Genomic DNA, 7,191 nt, shown 5'->3' on the forward strand with positions numbered 1-7,191 from the left:
TTTGCAATAGTTTTATTGATATAAACTATTTTTGTTTTGATATTTCAACCTGATTTATTTATTTATTTAAAGATTTTATTTATTTATTTGACAGATAGAGATCACAAGTAGGCAGAGAGGCAGACAGAGGGGGGGAAGCAGTCTCTCTGCTGAGCAGAGAGCCCGATGCGGAACTCTATCCCAGGACTCTAAGATCATGACCTGAGCCAAAGGTAGCAGCTTAACCCACTGAGCCACCTAGGCGCCCTCAACCTGATATATTTAATGTGAAGTATACATTATTAATTCTTCTCCACTAATATTAGCTTACCTATAGTGCTGTACAAGATATAATATAAATATTCTAATTACCGTGTATTAATACAGCAATACACTAATTTTGAGTTTTATAAGCAAATGCTTGTTGCATGATAGAGATCACTTTTTTCCTTGCTTTCACTAAATACCTAATAGGTTTCTTAATTTTAAAAATTTTATAATAATGTTATGGGATAGGAAATATTTCTATTTTTAATTTATTATGGGATAAAAGCCATAGAGAGGTTAACTGATTTGATCAAAGTCACAGAACTAAAAACTTCTTCAGTAATGTATGGGTGCATTTCCAAGTTCAATTATTCCATTTTTCCACTCTTCATTTATTTCAATAAGAAGTTTTACTTTACAAAAATACAGTATGCTGATGGAATCATATAAAATCCATGGATTTGTAATTTAAAATTATTACAAGCTTGTACATGACTTCAGGGAATTCATTCGATGAATATTAAGAAACTATTTATGTACTAGACACTTTTATACTTTGGAAATTTGAAAAATAAAATATAAGACTACTGGCTATTTTTCCAGCAGAAAATCTCATCTAAATCATTTGTTTAATAGAATCCGCATATACAATTTCTAAATTTTCTGTATTTTATTAAATTGAACTAACTGGAAATTAAAATTTTAAATTATTATAAAATAAACCTAGAATTATCCATTACAAAAATACCCCAATCATTTAGAGTAATAAATAATCAAGTAATTTCATGGAAAGGGCCATTAAGAAAAATAATTTTTTTCATCATTAACATTCTAGTTGCAACTAAAATTATTAAGCTATATCGAGTTTTTTTTTAATAAGGTTAAACATTTATTTACAGTTATGTTTGATTATAACGTAAATATTCTTAGCAGGCCTGTTCTTTCATATGAATTAAACTCTACTGGGCTTCAGGTCAAATCTTCAAAAGAATCTGAATTAGTTGATGCTACATCTATGTATATATATTCTTGTGCACCATGTGAATTCTAAATTATTTTTTCTTTAGGAATTAAAAACATGAGCATGGAATCAAAGGGATCAGTTGCTGATATCTTTATTTCACAAAGACTCAGGTAGATTTAATCTAAGTGTCTTATAGCCTGTAATTCTCTCTGCCTTTGTTCTATTCCAAACAAACCTATTTGAGTAGGGGCTGCATAGAGGGAGTCAAGAAAATAGAATTCCTGGATGCATATTTCATAGTTGGAATCTTTGAGCAAAATAGACATTTTTACTTACAGATGAGCACATTATTCTAGGTACCTTTTGACAGATGGGAAGGGAAGAATTTAAAAGTTTTTGGTAAGTGGGGCCAGATTTAATCAAATTTAAGAGTCTTGGTAAGAGTCTCTGGATGGGAAATAATAGGAAATACGTACTCTAGCTTTATTTCCTATAGACTGCAACATGTTAGAATCAGTGTACTTTCAGTCTAACTCTCTAGATAGGAGAAAACAGAAGTCCAGAGGCCATAATGGCTTGTTCATGGTCAATTTGATGATTGAGGAGCCATCATGATCTGATGATCTCTCAAAATTTCTTTCCATTACTGGGCTTCCTTGGAGGATAATTCAAACCATTAAGGGCTTCCAAATACATGTCTTTCTTTTCCTTTGAATATGAAAACTGCAAATTAATTTTTTAAATCAGTAATATAGAAGGTTATATAATTCAATTCTTTATAAGCCAGTTAGAGACAGTCATCCAGAGGAGACAGGGAGAAACAAAAGACCTGATTGCTAATGGATAAGAGGCAAAGAAGATTACATAATGTGCACAGCATATATAAACTACAAAATTTACAATATTGACATTGATTCATGTCAAAGAACACAAAATATGTTTGGTACATCCTGTTAAATAAGCTGGGAAAGTATAATACATTTTATAATAGTAATTTTCAAAAAATTAAATATTGGCCCTTAAAGTTATAGACCTTAGATTTTTGGAGAATACATTTATACTGAGTCCTTAAATCCTCAGGAATGTTAGAGAAATTAATTATTTTTGATTGGAAATAAGTGGCAATATACATTTAAAAGGAAAATGCAATTACTTTATATGTACCCCGTGGTTTTATTACAAATTCAGGGCTTTTTTGCAAGTTAAATGAGGTAAAACATTTGAAGGTGTAGGTAGGAAACAGTTAACATGGGTAAAATGGCAATGAGTTCCATTTTGCATTTAACGTATGTCCAAATTTTATTTCAGTAAATAGATTATCTTTAATCACCTGTAGTTCAATTTTATTCAATATACTAACACTTGGAAGAGAAATAGCAAATATTTTGTTTATCTCTGTCATTTTCAAGTGACTGGTAAGGAGTTAGTATTCTGTATGCTATTCATTATGGAAGATTTTGAGGCTGGATCTAGATTTGGTGAGGAAAAATGCTGTGAATGATCAGCCATGTGTGGAGAAAAAAAGCATGGAAAAGGGAGAATATTTGTGCCATTTATTTGTAATGTCTTGCTTAGTTCAGCCATAAACTATGTCCTTTCTCTGTAATTCCAGTTTTCATGTTACTACAATTAACCAGTTCTGTGTGCCTGAACTCTACTGAACTTTATTATTATTCTGTTCTGTAGCAGGAAGAATAGGTAGATTAGATTCAAACCTCATCTTCCCTGAGGAGTAAGATTAGCATGAGTGAGTTACTGAACTTCCACAAGTCTCAGTTTAATCATTTATAGAATAGGCAGAATACCAATTTTCTATGGATTTGGGTGAAGTAGGTTGGAAATTTTAAGTAAAATTGCAGTACTGTAAGTTACTTAACTTCCCCAGCCAGTGGCTATGTGAGCTAAAGGAGTATAATGAAATTTTGATACTGGTTTTAAATGGAATTTTCTTGGGGTAATAAATCCATTTTCCAATACTTCATACATTCTAAAGAATATACTCATGAAGTTTAAATACTGGGACATCCCTTCATCTACAATAATATAGACAACTGAGAACTATCTACTTAATTAGTATAAGGCACTTACGTGACTTTGCAAAATTGATGTGCCAAGATAATTTATCTAGTCACTCATTTAGAAAACACCTTGGGGGAAAAAATTCCAGTTAAAAGAAAATTAAGTATATAATATATAGGCTTATAAAATTATAGATTTTAGCAATTCCATTTACTATGAAGTAAATAAAGCCAAGCCTATGCACAGCTGCGTGTTGTCTCAAACATTGCTTTCTCTTTTGCTGACCACAAACATGAGTTTTATTTTCAGAACTGCAGCCTGTCCTAGCTTGCCCTCTACTGGTTAATGTTTTTGGTGCACCAATGCTTAGGTCCTAAGAGGAGACCTAACAAAGGAGGACCACTAACTTTTATAGTAAAAGCGGATATAATCAGAAGGAAAGCAAACACACATACACAGGTTATATTTCAGATGCTTGTATTTTAGTATCCTATCATACACACATCATTTTCTCCATCAATTTATGGTTCTAGCTGTCTATATTGCCTCTAAAGGCTTACAGCCAGGATATACATTTAACAGACACAGGCATGGAGTTCACACCTTGTTTACGTATAGCTCAAGAAAAGGGAGACAGACAAAATCTCTGCCTTCATGGAGAATCTGGTTTATACTCTGCATATAAAGCCAAATAATAAACAAGTGAATTCAATTTCAGATAGAGAGAAGCATTCTGCAGAAAAGAACACTGTAATGAGACAGCACCTTCTACAGGTTGGTGGCATGTGTAGTTACGATAGGGTCATCAATGAAGACCTCTCAAAAGAGATGAATGAGAAAGAAGAGGCTGAAATTAAGTGGAAACAGTAGGCAGGGGTCAGATTACTACAGGGTCTGTGGATTGTTTTAAAGTTTATTTTTTTTCGAGTGCATTGGGAAGCTGTTTGAAGTTTTAAGAATTGCCATTCAATTTATATTTTTAAAAATGTGACTCTGAATCAACATGCAGTGGGAAAAGATGGCAGAGTAGGAGGATCCTACATATCAATGGAACAGAATAGAGAAACCAGAAATCGACCCTCAACTCTATGGTCAACTAATCCTAACAAATCAGGAAAGAATATCTAATGGAAAAAAGACAGTGTCTTCAATAAATGGTGCTGGGAAAATTGGACAGCCTCATGCAGAATGAAACTAGATCATTCTCTTATATCACACACAAAGATAAACCCAAAGTGGATGAAAGACCTCAATTTGAGACAGCAATCCACCAAAATTCTAGAGAACATAGGCAGTAACCGCTTAGACACTGGCCACAGCAACTTCTTTCAAGACATGCCTTTAAAGGCAAGGGAAGCAAAAGCAAAAATGAACTTTTGGGACTTCATCAAGATAAAAAGCTTTTGCATAGAAAGGAAACAGTCAACAAGACTAAGAGGCAACCCATGGAATGGGAGAAGATATTTGCAAATGATACTACAGATAAAGGGCTGGTATCCAAGACCTATAATGAACTTATCAAACTCAACACACAAAAAACAAATAATCTATCAAGAAATGGGCAGAAGACATGAGCAGACACTATTCCAAAGAACACATATAAATGGCTAACAGACACGTGAAAAAATGCTCAACATCACTTGCCATCAGGGGAAATACAAATCAAAATCACAATGATATGCCATCCTACACCAGTTAGAATGGCAAAAATTAACAAGACAGGAAACAAGAAATGTTGGTGAGGATGTGGAGAAGGGGAAGCCCTCTCACACTGCTGGTAGGAATGCAAGCTGGTACAGCCACACTGGAAAACAGTATGGAGGTTCCTCAAGACATTAAAAATGGAGCTACCTTATGATCCAGAAATCACAATACTAGGTATTTACCCCAAAGATACAGATGTAATGAAAAGAAGGGGCATATGCACTCCAATGTTCATAGCAGCAATGTCCACAATAGCCAAACTGTGGAAGGAGCCAGGATGTCCTTCAACAAATGGATAGATAAAGATGTGGTCCATATATACAATGGAATATTACTCAGCCATCAGAAAGGATGAATACCCACCATTTGCATCGACATGGATGGAAATGGAGAGATTATGTTAAGTGAAATAAGTCAAGCAGAGAAAGACAATTATCATAAGGTTTTACTCATATGTGGAATACAAGGAATAATGCAGAGGACCAGAGGGGAAGGAAGGAAAAACTGAATGGGAAGAAATATGAAGGAGACAAAACACGAGAGACTCTGGACCCTGGGAACTAAATGGGGACATGTGGTTGGCTGGTGATGGGTATTGAGGGCATATGTTGTGACAAACACTGAGTGTTATACACAACTAATAAATTGTTGAACAATAACTCAAAAACTAATGATGTACTACTATATGCTGGCTAATTGAACATAACAAAAGATAAAAACTACACATAAGCGTAGGTGCATACCATTAGACATAATAGGTTTAAAAATAAAAGGATAGAAAATAAACATTAAATATGCTAAATTAACTGAAAAAAGGTGACAGAGCTAAATTAATACCAGATGAGTAGACTTTAAGCTTAAAATATTATCAGAGAAGGTTAAAAGCTTTTCATAATGATAAAATGTTTTTAATCCGCTAGAAGATATAGTGACTCTAAATTTGTATGCACCTAATAACATAGTTTTAAAATATACATAGCAAAAAGTGACAGAACTAAAGGAGTGGACAAATTCACAATCATAGCTGATTTTAATAAATCTCTCTCATTAACTGATAGGATAAAACAATGGCAAGATTGGGAACATTTAAACAAAAAAGGTCATTTAATCACTTCTGGTGATGGAAATAATTTAATAACCTGCCCTCTCCTCCATATTCCCACATGGTAAATTGTAAGAGGCATTTCTCATTTGTGACTGTGAGATAGAAATGGCTTTTAGACCATACTTATCAGCCTTGAGAGGTGATAGTGGTGCTGCAGCTAAATTTTTATATTTTTTTTCAGGTACTTTTTATAAAATTTCTACATTGTTATAGATAGTTATCTTCCTTTTGTAGATTAGAACATGCTGGCTTTGACAGACTAAATTGCTACTAGTTCCACAAATAATACATGTTTGTGGTAATGTTAAGACCCAAGTCTTTTGACTCTAAGTCTTCTTTCTATGAAAACATTGTATTAAAAAGATGGCTTGAACTCATTTAATTAGGAGCCCTCCATGCTGAATAAGCATCTGTTACTTTTCATTAAGCCCCGAATCCATGCCTTGTTTCGGAGGGCTGTTGTATAACATAATCAGGCGGATGTGGAATGTGAAGACCAAGGACTGGGAACTGCCTGGTGGGTATGGGGAAGACACACGATTTCCCTGATTCTCAGTTTCCTCCTCATTAAAGTGGAGGTGATATTGCCAACTTATATAGCATTATTCAGAGTCTTAAGAATAGCATAAAAATCATTGTTTCTTTGGCTCCACCCTGACTTGCTCTGCAAGAATCTTGGCATCTTCCATTCTGGATGCCACCAGTAAACACCTGAGACTTTTTAGTCCTTTTGAAAAATAGTATCAGGAAAAGGAAGTAACCTGATAGGGATATAAAATAACAAATAAACATTAAAAAGTTACTATATATGAAAATTTGTGAATTCTAGAGCAATGTACTAAATACTGTTGAGTTCTTCTTTAGTGTCTAGATATTATAAGGATACAAAAATAATATCTGGGACCCACAAGAATATTAAAATGTTCCATTTTCCTAAGGCTCTAAGTAGGATAATAAATAGTAACACAGACATCCAGATAGCCAACAGACACATGAAAAAGTGCTCCATATCACTCAGCATCAGGGAAATACAAATCAAAACCACAATGAGGTATCACCTCACACCAGTCAGAATGGCTAAAATAAACAAGTCAGGAAATGACAGATGCTGGCGAGGATGCGGAGAAAGGGGAACCCTCCTACACTGTTGGTG

The sequence above is a fragment of the Mustela erminea genome, chromosome 16 (genome assembly GCF_009829155.1).
Source record: "Mustela erminea isolate mMusErm1 chromosome 16, mMusErm1.Pri, whole genome shotgun sequence".
NCBI classification, from domain to species: Eukaryota; Metazoa; Chordata; class Mammalia; order Carnivora; family Mustelidae; genus Mustela; species Mustela erminea.